The sequence below is a fragment of the Acanthochromis polyacanthus genome, chromosome 20 (genome assembly GCF_021347895.1).
Source record: "Acanthochromis polyacanthus isolate Apoly-LR-REF ecotype Palm Island chromosome 20, KAUST_Apoly_ChrSc, whole genome shotgun sequence".
Lineage (NCBI taxonomy): Eukaryota > Metazoa > Chordata > Actinopteri > Pomacentridae > Acanthochromis > Acanthochromis polyacanthus.
Window position 1 is genome coordinate 17,374,953 of NC_067132.1, and position 20,015 is coordinate 17,394,967.

Below are 20,015 nucleotides of genomic sequence, written 5' to 3' on the forward strand. Positions count from 1 at the left end.
AGACGAGTCGGGAAGAGAAGTTGAAAATGTGAAACTGATCACGTTTGTGGTAAATACGTCCGTGGCAACGGTTCTCCCACACAGCAGCAGCTTTTCATAACAGGAAAATGCACCATTTCTCACCACAAGCATTGCTCAGGAACGACGCAAAGAGCATGACAAAGACGCCAAAACATTAACCAAGCTTCCAAGCTCCCAAGATCCCAGCCTGATTGAGCCTCCGTAAGATGCTGATATATAAAGACCCCATCCAAAGGACCTGTAGCCAATGTCCTGGTACTAGACACTGCAGGACACCCCCAGAGGTGCCGGTACACTATTAGGCAGGTGTCAATAAGTGAGGTGGTTCTAGGTCAAAGTTTTGGGTTGTTGATTTGGTTCAGTAGTCCCTATGACTGCTGCTGCTCAGGGAAGAAAATCCGGATACATAAAAATTTGTTTCTTCATTTAACCATGTATGATTAGCCTTGTAGGACAAAAATTACAGGCATGAGGAAAATGCTAGTGATGTGGCTCAATTTCAAATCTAAATTAAAGGCTCACCTTCTTTGTTTTTTGCTTTTAGTTCCTCCTGAAGCTGTCCTTGTCATGTCCACTCGCATTCCCCTACTGTTTTGTATAGAAAGTTTCCTGATTGTAATCACACTATATCTCATGCCAATATAGTTCTAATTTCTTTTTAATCTAGTTGTCCCGTTCATGTGGTTATCTTCATACATTTTCATCTTCATGCATGTATATACACTAATGGATGTGACTAACTGTGTGTCTTAAGACAAAATACAACTTTATTGATCCCAAAGGAAGTTCTTGTGCTTGGCATGACATAGGAAATGCAGTGTCTAAAAGTAGAAAGCAATAAGATGTAGCTACGATACTTTACTGAAATAAAATATAGCTGAGGTAAAACTAGAATAGCACTGTGAAAGGTAACACTGGGAATTATGCTGATGTAACAGGTAATATCAGCATGATAGTAAAATAATGAAACAAAATAGTGAAAATGAGATGAAAATTCTAAGCAAATACTGTACATTGACAATGTTGCACATGAAAGTGAAATGTTGCACGCTTAATGCTCATTTGTAGTTCGTGTTTGTCCTCTCTGTTCTCTTTGTAAGTATTTCTGGCCTTTGAACTCCACAATATGATCTGCAGCTACTTGTCCCATTAATCACTCCAGAGCTCATAGTTGTCAATTTGTCTCTGTTCTCCTTTTCAGTCCTCTTCACCCACAACCCAGCTGGTCGAGTCAGATGCCTGCCTTCCCTGAGCCTGGCTCTGCCGGTGCTGTCTTCTGGTTATAAGGGACTTCTTCCTCTCTACTACTGCAAATATGCTGCTGAATCCTTGGATTTGTTGGGTTTCCCATTTATTATTTTGCAGGGTCTTCACTTTATTTATTAAATGAGTCTGGTGAATGTCCATAATTAGTATTACTGTGGTCTTAGCCTTGATGTTTAATCTGATCAATTTGTATTTTATGTAATCTTGTAGGGTTTTAGCTGTAATATTTTGATTGCTCAGGTAAAATCACATCTTAAGTCCCTGTAGGAACCTTCATATTAAAACTTGGTATGTTCACAATGCCAATACTGGAAAGCACTTCACTTCAATGGCTGTTGCTTTAAATGTGCTGTATAAATACCAGTGACCTAACTTGGACAAAAGCGGTAGTAAAGATTACATTTCAGTTTCCCATGTATTATGTACATCTAACGAAAAAATGTAGTCTCATACAACAGTCCTGCACTAAATCCTACATTTTTAAATGATTTGATATGCAGTGTTTGTTAGAAGTGCTTTAGAAGGGGAGTTGTTCAAATTATTTGTGATTTTTGGAGCCATAATGTGCATTGACTGAGCTGTGTTTGACTACAATAATAGGTGTTTTTAGCAAGTTGCCTTCCCTCTTTAGTATAAACACGGTGGGCAAGACATTAGAAACATTTCTCTGTACAGCTCAATGCAATTCAGCAGCACCATAAACTACACCCTCCAAAATTAAATCATCAGCTCTCTAAACCTGCTTCAATAAAAAATAGATATCACCTTCAGGAAGGGTAGCATTTATTGCAGGACTGTCATTTCAGAGGGAAACCATGTAGGCAAGGTGCACCGACTGAACAGGCAACTGAGAGTACATCCTGTGAATTAAAAATGAGTGCCTTCTTTTGGACCTACATATAAACTCATATTTAGACATCAAACTTATTCAAGATTTTCCTGTGACTGTGACATCTTTGATTGTCAATTTATTGTGGATTCAGTCTCCCGTCTTATTTTTATGTGTCGTTTAACTATTTCAGCTTCGATAGGAGTAGACATGGGGTCAGTAAAATTGTCAAAAAAGAATTGCAATAACTTAAAAAAGGATCCTTGCAGTTCAGCCATATTTTTGCAGATTTAAAGTTCGTTTAAGTCCAAAATTTAAGCCAGGATTTGCAATATATTAAGCATTGACAGCTGGTAAAGCATCAACAGCTTTATGAAAGATGCAGCGCCATAGTGTTATGTCCCACTGCATAAAACTATTTATCCTCTTTTTCACTACGAACGCCAACCACGGAAATCCTGGGTAAACTTTAGATAATGGCACACTTGCTGTCAACTAAGCACAGCTCAGCCTGCTCATTACGACATGTTATGTTGCTCTGCGATGCAAACCTGAATTCTCAAAGGTTTTCGTTGCGTTCAGCCGTTTGAATGAGCATGGCTGAGCAAGTGCTTACTTTTTCCTCTCCAAAACACCGCGTCGTATTAATAACTACAATGTGTCACTTTGTTGGGCACAAAGAAAGAAATGCATGTGGGTAAGTGCGAGGAATATTTCAGAGACTGCTTACGTCACATCTATGATGTATTTTCTTTTCATATTTCTCTATAGAACTGGCTTCTTGAGTGTGTGCCAGATTATGTGGCAGATATTAGAGGTGGCAAGGGAGGGAGAACAATAGAAAGAAGCAGCAAGAAGCAGATGAAAAGAAGGAAGAAGCTAGAGAGAGCGGGAAACATGGGTGGTTGTTGCTAGGTAATAATGGCATGCTAAAAGATGAAAATGAGCAAAAGAGGAGATAAATCCAGGCTGCGGTTGTATTGTGTGAATAGCGGCCAAGAAATAAGAAGAGGAAGGCGAGCTGGAAGCAGAGGAGTCTGAGGCTACAGTGTCTTCCACCAGTAGCCCTTGTACAAGTCAATCACCAGAGAAGCCAATAATCAAATACAGGTAATTGAGTGCAGTGTAAACTAGTCAGTGCTCCTCAAGAGGTTCTTTGTGTTTGAGGAGACCCACTGACCTCTTTCCTCTCTCGTGTCTCTCCTGTGTGTGCGTGGGCACAGCGGTGTGTGTGTGTGTTTGAAATGTGGTACAGAGGGGTTGGCAGGGCTCTGAGATACTCTCAAGGAGAGAGTGAGTGAGTGGGGCGATTCAGGGGCACGCCTGACGCAAGAAGAGGGGCTGGAGGGGGGCTGAGCTCTCAGATGGGCTCAGCAGGGAGTGTGTGAGCGGCGGGAGAGCTGAGGACTCTGAAGCACGACTCCAGGGAGCCTCAAAGGTAGGGGACCCACTCACGAGCTGAAATACCAGCATTGGAAGTGCAAATAAACTTTAGCGAGACGGCGATGTGTCAAATCAGTGTAGGTGCATGTATTCATATAGAAACTGAGATGTGAAATTGATACTTTGTTTTTTAAAGGAGCTACAAAATTACTGCATGAAGAAGGTTTAGCACTTTAAACCCCTAAAACCCAAAATGGTTGTTTACGTATGGATTGAACAAACAAGACTTAATGTGTTAATTAATTAGCTTTATATCTGCTAGTATGCATGTTTTACTGTCTTTGGACTGAGCACACCTACTGTTTCCTTCATTTTCCATTCAACTGTTCCTTTACAATTCATTTTACAACACAGTGTTTAGTGATGGTCAGCACGATTGATTAAGATTGTTATGTTCGATTCAAAAGGCTGCTCCAAATGCAGGCACACATGGCAGGCAGGCAGGTGGGAAAAAAGAAAAAGTAACTTTAATAAAACTCACTAAACGGTGCAACAAAGGCTGGCAAGGCAACAAAGAGAAAGCGACCGGAGATCCAGGAATTAACTCAGGCTAAGGTCCATAACTGAAGAAAACCAATCCAAGGAGACAGGATCCAAAAATCACTAGGATGCAGGAAGCACAGGTGGTAAACAGGCAGGTAAACAGACAAACTGGCAAACAAAAGAGAAAGAGACAAGACTATAGAGACTCACAGGGACTGATTGAGTAATGAGACACAGGTGAAACTGGTGAGGGCAAGGCAGACAATCAATCAAGAAGGATGGAAAACACACAATAGGAGGAAATAAACCTTTTGTTTAACCTACACCATGACATATTTATGTTGTACAGCGTTACTCATTTGGGTTGCTACAAATACTTTTCATAAAGTTTCACATTATACTTACTGATCGTTTCTGTACACTCCTCTGGAATGCACACAGACAAACTGCAATGGGCATCAACTACCACTTAATATTGTATAAAATATTAAATTTCAAGACAGTAGTCAGACATCTGCACATGTATTTGCTTAGTCTTTATTCCTCATTGTCCAGAAATCTGGGCACATGCTAAGCAGCCACTGACAGGTGAAGTGAAGGGCATTGATTTCTTGCTAGAATGTTATTTCCTGCTGGGAAACCATTGATCCTGGTGTTCATGTGGATGCTACTTTGACCTGTACCACCCACTTAATCACCGTCGCAGACCGGGCATATTAACACACATTGGCGATGGCATTACCCTGACAGCAGCAGTCTACCCGAGCGTGTAAATTGGCAAAAACCTGCGCAGGAATGACCTGAGGAACACAACAAAGAGCCACAGGCATTCACCTGAGCTCCAAACTGCATAGATCTTAATACAGTTGAGCACCAGAACCCCACCCTACAATGAGCACAACAGCAAAAATTCACAAATTCACAAATCAAAACAACAAAAATGAAAATACTCTAAAGGTGGTAATTATTATTTTTGGCAAAATCAGTCAGATGTTTATACTTTTCTTTACATTTATAAAAAAAAAGCTGGGATTAATCATATAATATCTTGACTGTTTCTGATTCTCTGCACATTTATTTTGGTTTACGTGCATCAAAATGCCCACATACCACGGTGCACATGGGGTAACATCAGTGTAGAGAAGTGGAAATTTTATGCTCTGACATTGTTAGCCTCTCTCCATGTCCACCATAACCAGGTAAACATCCAGGCCATTTTTGTTGTAATGTAAATGACATCTGTCGGTTTTCCTGCACTGGAGATACAAACGGCGCGCTCGGGGCAAGGCTTCCATCTTTTCTACGAGTAATAGCAAAAGACAGCGAAGGCACGCTTGACACTATGGCTTTTATGCGCAACAGCTCACGCAAATAAACGGCCAAAGGAGCAGGAAGGTTAAATTAATTCACGCGAGGTTAAAGGTGTTTGCAAAACGCACAAAAGCATAGAATCTTTGCTTTCCCTGCTAGCTGCTGTGACTGTACAATAAGAAGAAAGAGGATGTCCCTGACCTCTCATGTTGATACACAGCACCTTCCTCCTCCTCCGCTCAACCAGCCTCTATCTCTTGCATCCCACTCAAACAGATCTGATGAAAACTACACGTTTGCATGCAGACTAAGTGTGTCACCGGTTTGCTTTCCTCCACAGATGATCACAGCAGAGTTAGCCAAGGCCGCCTTGCCGCAGTCAAACACAAGCAAATGGTGGATCCGGAGAAGGGAGGGAAAAGCTAATTGAAAGCCAAACACTCCACAGCCCTTCTGGGTTCGTGCATGGACCTTTCTTGTATATGGAGCGTGCCAAGTGCTCTGTATTTATGGGGAAAAATCTGATTCTACAAATGACACGGAGTCCCCTCCAATGGCGCTGGAGCCTCCTCGTGCAGCACAGCGCGTGGTGCTGAATGCAAGAGGAACAGCTTGCCGGTTCCCTCAGGAACAGACCTGCCGACTATCTGCAGCTGTGCTGAGAATTGTCATTTTTAAATATTCACATATTTAATCAGCTGAAAGGGCTCTCACCAAACACACACACAAACACACACACGCACACCCACATCAGCCGCATGTGAGGGATGTGCTGTAGGGTTTGCTTGCAAGAAAATATTTATATTGGGATTAGGCTTTATGATTGTGTGGTTTATGGGATTCTGGCAACTATTTGAGGTTTATTGATCTTTATCTGAGAGCAGCAAATGTGTTTTTATGCTATAAAAACGTGCAGTATGTATCACACAGACGCATATTTGGAAAGATTCTGTTTGATTCTGTATCAGATTCATTGTTACACCGGCAAGACAATCGTGGATCTATTCCTCTATAGCGGTGCTCCTCTGTTAGCATTGAATGACTCTACCATGTGCATAAATCATTAGCAGGATCATTTAAATCCGAAATACCAATACCGTTGTCCCTCAAGTTGCTAATCTGTGTCTGCAAGGTTTATTTTTATTTTTTCTTGCAGGTTCATGAATAATGCTGCCCGTGAGTTGATGCACAACCGAGATAACAAATGTCAGAATTTCATGTAATTAAAAGCTAAATCTTGCAAACAGGGGTTGACAGGAGTCTGATTTAAACAGCACACACTGTGTTCAGCAAATGAAAATATTTGCTGAATTGAATAGTATGAATTACGACAATATCAAGTGGAAATTAATACCAAATCCATTTTCATTGTTTTTAAGGCAGGTGCTAAATAGAAGCTGTTGTTTGACTAAAAATATGAAATGAATTCTGTTTATTTATGCCCGTGAGGATAAACTTCATGCCAACATTGTGAATTTGCCCAATGTTCACGATACTGCAGCAAGATTTTGAGGCGGCATCAATTAGTTGTGTGCATTGCTTTGACCTGTCACTGGGATGTTTGAGCACCTTTTATCAGTGTGCACCGTGTGGAATATGAGTGCCATCATCTTTAATCATGTGTTGTTGTTTTCTTCATTTTTGTTGTGGTTGCTGTTATTGTTGGGGGGGAGTTTTCTAGCGGGGGTGTAAATATGTCCCTACATCATGCAGAGTCCCCAGACAGCCATGTTGTTTACTGCCGATTAACAAAGGGAGAGGGAAGTCAAGACTGTGACACCAGGTAATGTGAATGAGGTGCCATAATACCACAGCAGGAGCACAGTGAGAATTCCAAGGCAGTGACTCTGAAAGAGAGAGAGAGAGAGAGAGTAAGATGGGGGGGGGGGATGAGAATATTGAAGGGGGAAAAAGGGAAAGAAGAAGAAGACAAAGAGACAGTGGAATGCCTCCCAATCAATCCTCACTGACAAAATCTTTCGAACAGAAAAGAGAAAGAATTCTTGCAATCTGTACTTCTGCACTGTACAAAATGATCAGCCCAGTTTGCCAGGTGCTTTGCAGGCATGTCTTAATCAATTATTGAAAACAAGTTGCTTTGTCTGAATAACAAAGAGGCCAAGTGCAAAGACGTGACTCCTTCAAGGTGGTTCCCTCAAAAATAATTTAACCTTAACAGATTTCAAAAGCTAAGCGCGATCCTTCTCAGTGGCTTTAACTCAGTTCATCTGATTTTCAATCCACAGCTGCATTTGCTCTTAACTGACTCACCTCAAGTCAATATTTTAAATCCTTCTACCCAGGCAGGTTTGTGGCATCTTTAGTGACACACCCCTTCACCCTTTTGAATTAGAGAAGCTGCTGTTGTCAGGCAGTTGGGATCTTCTGTCAGGACTTTTCTGCCTGTTTTGCATTCACATGCTCCAGGATACATCATACTTCAGTTGTGACTTTCATACAAAAAGCATTTAGTCAGTTAATAAAGTAGTAAGTCCTCTAATAGGTTAGATGTTTAAGTTTATTCTCCATATTTACTGGCAAAAACAGATTAAATTGACAGATGAGTCAAATATTTGTTTCTCCGCTTTTAAAAATGTTTTATTAATCAGGACTTCGGGGACATAAAAGGCCCTGCATGGCTTATTAACATTTTATTTACAGTTCTTTAGTGCATTTAATAGTAGGGGGGAAAAACAAGAAAATGCTTGCAGAAGGATTTTCTTCTTAAAAGTGACAGCTGTTTGCCTAACCAACACTACTGACTATTTAAGGTAAGTGAAGAGAGATCGCCTTTTTGATGCTCCTTATTCTGCTTTAGAAATGTCCTCATGTCCATCTCCTGTTTTGTAAGACTTATTTCATAGGTGAAGAAAACAACAACTGCTAAAAACGGCAAAAAACAGAATCCTGTCTGACAAAAATTACATTCACATCCTGCTGCACTGCATTTTTGTTTATCTTTTTTAAAGAAAGTCAATTTCTCCTTGAAAGTTAAGGCTGCAATGTAGTAGAAAATGTTTCTACCTTGAAGACTGGAGTTTGTGTCTCAGGTGGGACTATTAGTGTCTGACTTAAGTTTTTTTTTTTACATTCACCATTTATTTTTGTTTTTCCACTGGCAGTTTGGTTAAGTTTAAGTGCAAAAATACCATGGTTGTGGACTCCTTCGCAAATCATTGAAAGCTTCTCCTCCATTTCTCCATTTTCCATGTTCAGCAGAAACATATTTGTTACAGAGACAATCTGAAGCTCTTTGTAATTTACAAATTATTGATGTCATACTGTTTTCATGGCTTGAGGTGAGGCTGGTTAATTACGACTCACAGTGTGGTAACACCACAATTACCACAAATCCAACATGGCCTCCACTGATGCTCCTGCTACTAAACAGCTCTCTAGATGGAAAGAACCAAATGGCCTAACGAGAGACGTGTGTCTGTGCATATTAGACAGACTAAGATTCCACTATAAAAACAGAGCAAAGCGCTTTTCTTTTCTAAATGTTACTCTGATGGCTAATTAAACTGAGGTGAAAATAAAATTTAACACATGACAATGTAACTTCAAACTTTAACTTGGGACAAGCTCCAAGCCAAATCATTATCCTCATCATAAAAGCATTGTTTTAGACATTTTGGTTAATCTGCTTCTTTGCTTTCTTGCTGAATTAGATGGGAAGAATATACATGAAGCTAGAGCCAGCAGTTAGTTGAATCAGTGGCGTGTGAAGGCTGGAAGCAAGGGAAACTGCAATCCAAGTTGTGCCATGATGTGTTATTGAAGCAGGATGTAAAGTGTTAATTGGTGAGCTTTAAAAGTGGGAACTGGGAGGTTTTGTTAGCTTGGGAAAGAGCCATAATTATATTCTCTACTTACAATTTTCACCTTAAGCTAAGTGCTTAACACATGTGTTAAATAGACAAATGTGAGAGTGACATCTGTCCTCCCATTTAACTCTGAAGAAAGCAAAGATGCACATTTTCTGTTTTTCTTTTACGTGGCATTAAGTCATGTAAAAGTAATTCTCGAATGACAACAAACTGTCTCAGCTTGCAGCATATTAATATCGGCCACCCACAAAGGTGCGACCAGGAACACACACAAATAACACAGCTTGACCAGGCAAATCCCTCCCATAACCCCGGAGCATGTGTTTGACTCTGCAAACATTTTCGGAGAAACTAATGAGAAGTGACATGACAACTAGCACAAGCAAGATGACACATCTCCCCAACAGTACTGTGGGCAACATCACTTCTACATTTTTCTAATAACCTAAAAATATACTTTAAACAGGATGGGGAGTCTGCCAAAGGATCAAACAGGCACAAGTGGTGCACCAGCTGGTACCGTGGAGAATACCTTGGATTCCTGCGGCACAGCGACTGACGTAGCTCTGCACAGGTCAAAGGATTAGCAGGGTTGTTAGTGACAAAGATGAGTAACAGGAAGGAAGAGGAAGATAGAAAGTGGTTGCTTTTGTTAGAGGTGCGTTTAGCCGTTTTTCCCGTTGTAAGTCTTTCAGTAATATACCATGTTAAATATCCTGCTTATGGAGGGAGCATGAAAGGGTTGAAAGTAAACCTTTTAGATTATTTTTACCACAAAAATAAAAGTAAGCAAGCGGCAAATGTGCATTATAAGAACGTCAAAAGGTGTTTTTGCTGTGAAAAGCTTTGTTCTAATTTTGCCTTTCCGTCGCCAAAGATAAATGAGCATCCTCATGTCTGAATCATGATTCGATGAGCTTACATATAACAACAGCATGACGTTCTGGATCTTCTCCTATAATTAGGTTGCTTTTTCCTGTTCCCAAGGAGCCCAGTGTCAGCTGGATGAATATGCCCTATTATTTTCCTCTTCTGCTTTGCTCTGACTGGATGTCTATCACCACACCTGAATAAATAAGAGAGCAGCTCTCTGCATATCACTCCTGCTGGGGAACTTGAACCAGAACAAAGATACAGTCAGGTGGTGGGGATTCGTCTTTAAGCATCAGTTTAAAATAAAAAATAAAAAAAGAGTATGAAAAATGAAATTCACATCGTGTTACTGGGACAATTTTGGTATTCTGGATCTTCCAAAATTCTTGAAGTATTAAAAAGATTTCATTTTTTAAAACATATTTTCATTAAGTGTTTGCATTTTAACCTTCAATTAACAAGCTTCAGCCACGCTATTTTCACTGTAAATTAGCCTATGTTTAAAGGGTGAATAGATAACATTTATGCATGAAAATGGCTAAAAATCATTAAAATAATGTATTTTTTTTTATTTGTGTACTAACATTCTCTCAAATTCTTCCAATCATGTTCCAACTTGCTCCAAATGTTGAATTGATTTGATTGATTTCATATTGAGAGCTGACCTCACCAGATTACAAACACAAATACGATGCTTGGCATGAAGTCGAGACCTTTTATCTGCTCCTTATAAATGAAATAATGAGATGATGACACACCATCCAATTGTCCAATTACTTTTGATCCCTTGAAAAGGTGGAGGGCACAAATAAAATGTGTTGTAATTCCTACACCACTCACCTGATTTGGATGTAAATAACCTCAAATTCAAGCTGGAAGCACATCTTAGTTGTTTCATTTCACATCCATTCTGGAGGTGTACAAAGCTGAAATGCTGAAAGTTGTGTCAATGTCCAAACATTTATGAATCTGACTGTAGGCTTAATCTGACAGGAAATGGCATAAACTGAAACCTACCAGTTTCTAGAAAATCCTAATATGCTATAAATTGATAACAGCTGATTGGTTAGTTCTATTCTCAGTTTCTAAATGAAAACAGCTCAGTGAGCATGCTATTAGGGTCCATCGCTGACCTTAAGAAAGCAGATAAGATGGGGAAAGCCTAAAAAGCCATACCCAAGAGTTTTCAAGCGCCAGTATCCACAGTGCGAAGCATAATCAAAAAATACAAGGTGTTCCTCACTGTGAAAAGTCTCAAAGGATGTGGAGGAAAGCGAAAAGTGACCCTTGTGCTGCCAAGAATGGTAATGCAAGAACCAAGGCCATCCTTTTGAATCTGGGCAGTTCTGGTACCAACAGCTCAATAGAGACACATGAAGGAAGACTGTTATTCCAAAGACGGACACAGCAAAGCTTGCCTAGTCTTTGGCATGGTTCCCCTACACAAAGAAGAAAGCTTTTGGTCATCAATCCTCTGATTAGATGACATGAAAACGAAGTTGTTTGGATGCAGAGAAGTGGTTTTCTTTTGGCAAAACAAAGAAAAAGCATTCAACCCGCCACAACCTTTTAGCACTTTTAGCCTCAGTCACATAGCAATGAGGTGGTGCTGTAAAGGACTGGAACTTGATTGGTTCTCCTCTGAACATTGTGAACAGTGATTGGTTTTACAGCTTTTAGCGAGTTAGTAAGAACCAATGTTTAAAGTCTTTGAAAATAGAATCCTCTAAAAATACAGTGATGTATGAAAATAAAAATATAACTTTTTGAATATTTAAATGTGCTTTCTATTGCAGTGAGTAAGCCAGTGCAGTCTGCATTAAGCCATAGCAGGCGACGTAGCAAATAAAGACAAGTGGAGAGCTAAGGTTTGTGCTCTGGTGTGGCCCAGGTGCTGCTGAAGTGTCCCTGGCCATACTTTGAATCTCTGCCAGCTCCACAGGCACTGTTGTGTTGCTGACCCTGCATATTGCCCTGCTGCAAAGTGGTGAGAAACCAAACAGGAAAGTTTCCTACGGGAGATACAGAACCCGAGGATGGTTGCAGCTCTGTCAGTTTGACCAGTCAGGAATGAACAATGGGGGGTGTGATCAATATTTTACATGCCTGCTTTGTTCTAGGGCTTGCAAGGCAAACCTCCACGCCTGTTGTGTGAAAAAAATTTAGAGAGATCAAACACAAACAAGCCTATATTGTGAAGTGAAAAGATGTAAATTCTGAGTAAAGTAACTTGAGTTAGTTGACAAAGATTGAATAACTTGCTTTTATAACTGTGTGGCACTTGTTGTAGCTATAAAGACATTAACATATTGGCACCTGTTCAGTTGATATGGCAAACTTACTGGAAAACAATTGCTTATTTAAGCAATATTTGCGTTCACTATTCCACCAAGGAATGGTGGAGTTATGTGACGATCGGCATTGTCTGTGAGTCTGTCTGTCTGTCTGTCCGTGGGGAATATTACTCAAAAACGGATGAATGGATTTGGATGAAATTTTCAGGGGAAGTCAGAAATGACACAAGGACTACCTCATTAACTCAGTGGTTAAATTGACTGTATGTCGTCCAACAAGCAGAAAAAGGTGCCCAGGTAGCTCAACTGGTTGAGAGGGCGACTCTCAACAAAACCAACAAAAAGGGCTCAAAAAACAACTTAGAAAAAACCCTTAGTTTAGTATCCATCCATTCTCTATACTCTGCTCCATCCTCACTTGGGTCGCAGGGGGTGCTGGAGCCCATCCCAGCCGACCCGGGCGAAGGCAGGGGACACCCCGGACAGGTCGCCAGTCTGCCACAGGGCTACATATACAGACAAACAGTCACACTCACATTTATACCTACGGGCAATTTAGAGTTATCAGTCAACCTCAGCATATTTTTGGACTGTGGGAGGAAGCCGGAGTGCCCGGAGAAAACCCATGCATGCACAGAGAGAACATGCAAACTCCATGCAGAAAGATCCCAGGCCCACCCCGGGATTTGAACCAGGGATCTTCTTACTGCAAGGCAAAGTGCTAACCACTTACTCCACTGTGCAGCCCCCTTAGTTTAGTATGTCTTCAGAAAATGTCACTAAAACATCATAGTTTAGTATGTCGTACAAAATGTGGGGGGAAAAAAAGTCACAGTTTAGTATGTCATCCACACGCGATTCAGTACAAATGCTTATCGACACATGCATAACACTTGCCTGTGCTCAGTACAAGGTAATTTTTATTAAATATTTCATCGGTTGGAAATGATATGTCAACTAAATAGCCTTGGCGGAGTACTGCGCTCTCTGAGCGCTTTTCTTCTTTGGATTTGTGGTTCTGTTTACTCACTCATGAAATAAAGTCCAATATTCCTCGTGTTTTAGCTCTGCATTTGGTCACCACCAATTCTTGAGAGAAATCCAGCTCTTTAGCAGAAAGCTATGCTCCACCACGTTCAACAACAAGTCGCTAATGTTGTCGGTCAGCCATTGAATGCCGGGCAGGTAGCAGGTATCAGTGTGTTTTTTAAATTTACCTGGTGTGGCTGAAATGACAATGAAACTATTGACAGTTCAGGCCAGAAAACCTGAAAAATGAGCTAAAAATACTAAAACACTCTTTAGCTGAAACTGCAGGATCGGATAATAATTCTGTGTGGGTTCTTCTCCATAAGCGACACCTTTTGCTTGTGATCTGTTCTGAATATAGCTGTGTTAAACGATGATTAATTGCAGTAAACAACTAGAATAGCTTTAATCAAAATCTAGGAGGCCTCCACAAAATAGCAGTGTTGTGAATACAAACATGCACCGACCTCCTCTGTTTTCTCCTCATATTTGCTCCTCTGTAAGATCCAGCAAAATAAAGGATTTGTTGGAGACTCTGTGAAGGATGTGTGTTGAAAAAGGAGGGAGGGGAGGACAATAGTGGTGGATGAAGGGAAATCTGAGAAAACCAGGCTGGACCAAACTTTGCATGTGTGCCTGTGTTCCTTTCTGTTCATCGTGTAAGACAAATAAAGGACCTACTCCAGTATCTTTGACCTTTTTGTCTCCTTTTATTAGCCATTTCATATACTTTATTCACTGTATATGCTTTATATTTAAAACTATTCAGAGAGAACTTAGCAGTCAAGTTGCAAGGGTGGTGTTTGATTATTTGAGAAAGAATTAATTATGAGATGGCTCTTTTGCATTGCTTTATATGGTGTTAATTTGACAGTTATTCATGAAAATGTTCTTCCAGCAGCTGCTGTAACGCGCACCTTTCAGAACAGCACATTTATTTGAACTATACAGGTGAGTACTAGCTTATGTTATTCACTTCTGAGGAGGAAAGTCTCTGTAACTCCCGAACATGGACAATGAAAATGCTCTTTCCTGTTCTTGTAGGAGTCGCAGGCAATAGCAGCTTTGAAATGCCATTCTTTTTGGGATCCTTTTATATTTTTGAAAGCTCAATTTGAATAATAAGCCGAAAAGTGCTCTTTTATGGTCGGCTTTCATAGTATCCATTCTCTAAAGTGATGAGGGAAAAGAAATTTAAATGTCTGTGAAGGTGATACCGCATAAAACCTTGCTGTGCACGAAGGAGACACAATGTAGGTGAACCCATGACTCTTAAATGAGCTACGGGTGCAATCGAACTCTGTGTAGTGATAATTCCACCAGGTTACAGATATGTAAACATGTGTGGAATGGAAATGCATCGGGGCTGAGTAGCAGCATATAAAGATTCAAGGCTGAACCAAGAAAATTAAGCAGCTTGTCCTCCATTTGCTCTATTTGGATTCATCTCACAAGAGATAGCTATCAGCTCACTGATGTAGGTAGGATTTATTTATTTATTTTCACCTTTTATTTATTTATATGTAGTTTTAAATACCACCCACGTCTGCTCCACATTCCTCTTGTCTCCTCACTCGTTAAGATCTAGGCACTGCAGCACCGGAGCTGACAGTCTTTTACCTTTGTGATTCATAGATCCAAAAGCCTTACATACTGCATATTTACTCCTCTAAATGTGGGTTTATAGACATTTCAGCCTTGGCAGAGGATTTATATATATATAATGTGCATATTTGAGGGTGGAGAAGGATTTCTGAAATGCACCAAAACACCTGCGTTAAGAAGAAATCAGTGCCACAGGTTGGGATCAGTTCCACATAAGGAAAATAAATCTCCGTTTTGTCCTCATGGCCATCAGAGTACAATGTTGTCTTTTTTAATTAAAATATCAGAGGCGTGTGAGGCAATCCAAAAGCATTTGATGGGACGTTTAGAGATCATGGGACAGAATGTCAGCACAATAATACGAGATTTTAAAGCTGTAGATGATGTAATATTAAAAAATGATCTTAATAGCAATCTGCTGAGCTGCAGTAAAAATAATGAATAATCAGGATCACTAATCATACCTGCAAGTTAAATCTGTTACAAGCAGTCTGGCTTGATTCATGTAAACCACAGAAACCAGGGATTATGATAATACATATTTTTGTTTTTATAAGGAGTGAGTCAGAGTGAGACATCGCTTGTGCTTTTCTTGGATCAACTTGTGTCTCAGATGCTGAATTACAGAAAACTCTGTCGAGGCTACAGAGGAGACGAGTCTGCACTGCGGCTTCCGAAAGGTTTTCCTCTGCAACACATCTTCATTTAGAACCGCACGAAATCCACAGAACACAGAAGAAAGGCTGTAAAGTCTAAATTAGAATCAAACAAAGGCTGCCGAATGATACTTTGTCTGCATTTACAAAATAAAAATCTGAGTTTTGAAGAAGGAAAAAAAAGAGACATGAACAGAAAAAAGAGACACATAACCAATTTAAAGACTTTATTCCAGACAAGTGTATGATATTATGTCAGTTTCCTCTCTGATTAAAGAATATATATATATTATTTTCACTTTGTACTCGGAGACAGAGGTATGTTATTTTTAGAACTGGATTGAGACAGAATCACTTGCTGAACAAGGACATCTATAGGTCATAGAGGATAATGCAAAAAGCATGCCAGGCAGGTTGTAGCTTCTTGTTCTGGCTGATAAATTACACCAAAAAGACTCAATTTCACCAATATGATCCTCTAATAATATATTTGTTTTCAATAATCAACTCAAAACAACAAATCAGCAAAGCCTTTTCATTGTATCATTCATGCTGTAGTATTATTGTGACTATGATGGTCAGATACTGCAAATGCTGGTTCAAGAATAACATTACAAATTGTATCTGCCCAAATAAAACCTGCATGAAAAACTAAAATGCCATTTTCCATCACTGCTCATAGGTCATGACCTGCTGTCCATTCCACTCATGTCCTTATGGCTCACAGCTTGTACGACCAAAGTGATTCACATCCTCCATTATAGTCTTACACCGAGTGGAGGAAGCAAGGACAGTGAACATTAACCTTCCTTAAGCTGCTGTTTTCCTCGAGGGGATTTGGAAGGATTTTTATATTTAAAACAGAACGCCACACTTCAGTAGGAGGAGCAGACATGCATGGGCCAAAGCTACTTAGTCGAAACGGCACACTAAATTGAAAACTGTTTTATTTTTTATGCCTCTCACGGAATTAAGTTGTGTAAACACAGCATGAATGTAATTGTTCATTTCATTGAGGGATGTATCACAGAACACGCCTAAAGAGAAGTGTTTTTCTTTGTGTGTTTGTGTTATTTTTTTTTCTTTCTTTTCTACTCAGAAATGACATCACACACCACAAAGACCACTTGATGTCTCTGAAGACTCTCATTCAAACAGGAAACACTGAGGCGCCCTTTTCAGGAACACTCATTTTCCTCATCATGCTCAATCAGTACATGCAGTGGTTTTGATTTTGATTCAAGAGGCGGCTTTGACCTTTGAGACCTGAGAAAAAAATAGATGAAGGGCTTCTAAAGATTACAATATTAAATGTTGTTCAAAAAAGGTTCAAAGTATTAGCTATCGACTGTGTGTGCCTTTGAAATAAACTATTCTTTAATTTTTTAAATCCTGCTGTATTGGAATTAAATTTTTTTAAGGTCGGGTTTGTAAGTGCTGAGTCATGCTTGGCAAAAATTTTCAATAAAGGGTTTTCTCCTTTTGTACAATTTATGCGCATAGGCCTCAGTAAACATTTCTGTGAGCCTGCCATTAGGGAACGATGCTTCCTATCAAATTTCACTCACAGCATTTTCACTTCATTTGCACCCTGACATTAAACAAGCTACCAAGTCTTTACAGCACTTGACAGTTTGTGAGATGAATAAATAAAGGAACACATTCTTTTATCCGAGCACATCCCCGTAGATCTGTCTAATGACAGCTGTGGATATTTAACCGTCCTCCTCAAACAGAATTATTTCAGTTCTGCTTGAGCCCGCTCCCACAGTTCATTACTATTGCATGGCCCATGGCCATTTTTACTCATCAAGACTGCATTACATTATTTACAAACTGGAAACAATTGAGGGAGCACCGTATTACAGGACTGGGACTCACCCATTAAAAAGCTAATCCTGAATAATAAATGAGTATTTCATTTACTATGCCATGTTACATTAAGCACCTTTATATGGCGATGGTGTATTTAAGGGGTTTGCCCGTCTCTTGTGCTTGTGTTCGTTTCTGGAAGAAAAGGAGAAGACAGATTCAGGACAACAATTCTTCATTTGACTTGTTCTGGGCAGACACTGGGCAAAGACATACAAAACCTAATGGGATTGAAGGATTTCAAGCAGAGCCTACATGGCTGCAGGGATCTGAGAGAAGAAAAGATGGACATAGTGACAGAGACAGATGGACTCAATAAATAGCTGGCTGGAGACAAAGTCAGTAAGATTAGCTGACAAGTGAGGAGACTGTGTTAGTCCACGTCAAATGAGTCATGGTTAGCATTTGGGTAATGAATGTTTTACCACCATTAAGCTCAATAAGTGTCATATTGCACATCAAAATGCATCATGTTCTCCTTTTGCATGTGAGCGATTAAAAACCAAACACGGGTTGTAAATAGGAGAGATGTAAACCCACGTTGTGTATCTACAAGTCACGGGCACTGGCCAATATTTCTCACAGTTCTTTCAGTTTGGATCTAATTTTAAAAGGCTTCCCTCCAGGTTTACTTTCAAGCCAGCTATCGCAGTGTGCTGGTTCAGATTTACATCAGTGTTAGAGATAGTGCCCGTTCCTCTGATCTTCTCCATCAGAGGTGAGAGCCTGTGTGCACAGAGGATAAACACTATATTTTAAAGGGTTGTTGCCTCCAAATCACAAGAAATCACATTTTCCCATTTACTCCTTATCATGTGGACAGCTGATTATTTCCAGAGGCCTGTTCTTTAAGATATTCACAGTTGTGTTGTGAGTGTATTTAGGGGGAAAAAATTACAGTTACTTTACCGACGTTACTCACTTTGTTAAATTTCAAATAATAATAACTTATAAAATGACATAAAAAAATGTATTTGCATGTTAACCATAGAAAGAGGCCAAAATTCTAAAAAAAAAAAAGTTCCACATCAAACATCTGTATTTTTATGAATGGTAATTAGTTCTCTTATAATTAAATATAAATTAAAACAGAATTATTTTTGCAGTTATTCGCTCTTATTTTTCAGACGTTTTATTTTTATAGTTTTTGAATGCTGCGATGTTTCATAGACTCTTTTCTGGCGTCTTTGCTTTATTACAGATTTTATTTTATTTCTTAACGGCAAACCCTCCTCTCGTCACTGAGGTATTTCAGTTTGGAATAAAGCAGCAAACCTCTTTATTGACCCACAGACTGACCCTACATTTCATAGAGTGATGCTGCAAGAAAGAGGGACCTAAAAAATCAAGTTGGGTAAATATCAAAAACACGAAAAGGCAGTTGGATACTCCCTTGTAAATATGTATCGTGTGAGATTTTGGAATCTTCTAATGTATAATAAGACCTATGGTCCGAAGAATGTCTTGGAGGAAGTTGCAAATCACTTGCAAAGGTACAACAGGCATTTTTGGAAAATACTAAAATCTTTCTTCTTTAATAGATTGCAGATGTGAGGAGGGAGCCAAGGCTGCCATAACAAATCCATTTCTCATCTAATTATCATTTTTTTCCCCCAGAAATGTAGCATTTAATGTACTCCTACACTGTTCTGCATTGCTCCTGAGATAATGTAATCAAGGTTTAAGGTTAACAAGCTTGTCAAAATGCTAAATCTTTAAGGTCAGCAATGTCAGTGTGATGGGAGTGCATCAAACCATAATGGATTCTGTAGAAAAAAAAATCTTAACTGTAAAGCACAAATGAACACTTACCAAGATCAGTCAACAGTTTTGGGCAGTGTACAATAGACTGAGGATGTTCTAATGGATAGGTAGCAATTAAAAAAGAATTTTGGATACCAATAAAAACTCGGTGATGATTTCAGTTTTTCTCTTGAAAGAATTTAATTTTGCGTTAGATATTCTGATGAATATCAGTCATTGATGTCAAACAGCACAATTAGCATACATCTCAGTGATTAGATCCCATCAGCCGCCTTGGAGCTGTGACTGTAGAGATGAAATGTTTAAGCCTCACAGTCACGTAAAGCAAGAATGACGGATACCCATTTTACTTGAGAAAATATCATATCTGGGAAGAGAAATTACAACTCTGGCTTAATTGTCTGGGAAATGCTATCAAACAAGAACTGACGGCAGCATATTCAAAAGGAACAGAGCTGCTTTTCTTACAGCTACAATGAACTCAGGCTCAGTTTGAAAGTTACAAAGCAGATGCCGTGTACCGGGGGCTGTGGTGGACTAAGAGGAGGAGTGGATCTCAGCAGCAGAGGTTCATAGGGCCCTGAACTACTGTGATCGACACACTGGAGTTGAGGGAGAAACGATGGGGGTAGAATACTATCAGGACACGGCTGCAGAGGAGGGTGGGGCCCTGCTGAGTATTGCACTCTCAGAGGAGGGGGAGCTGTTAATTGCCATGCAACATTCAGTCGTACGAGCA

At 39.7% G+C, this 20,015-nt stretch overlaps 1 long non-coding RNA gene across 1 annotated transcript; it reads left to right on the top strand.

Moving 5' to 3' along the window:
- Nucleotides 1-1,227: 1,227 nt before the first annotated feature.
- Nucleotides 1,228-6,969, top strand: LOC127531412 (uncharacterized). Its single transcript, XR_007938534.1, has 3 exons — nt 1,228-3,226; nt 3,340-3,554; nt 5,694-6,969. It is a non-coding gene; the product is annotated as an uncharacterized LOC127531412 (long non-coding RNA).
- The last annotated feature ends 13,046 nt before the right edge of the window (nt 6,970-20,015 follow it).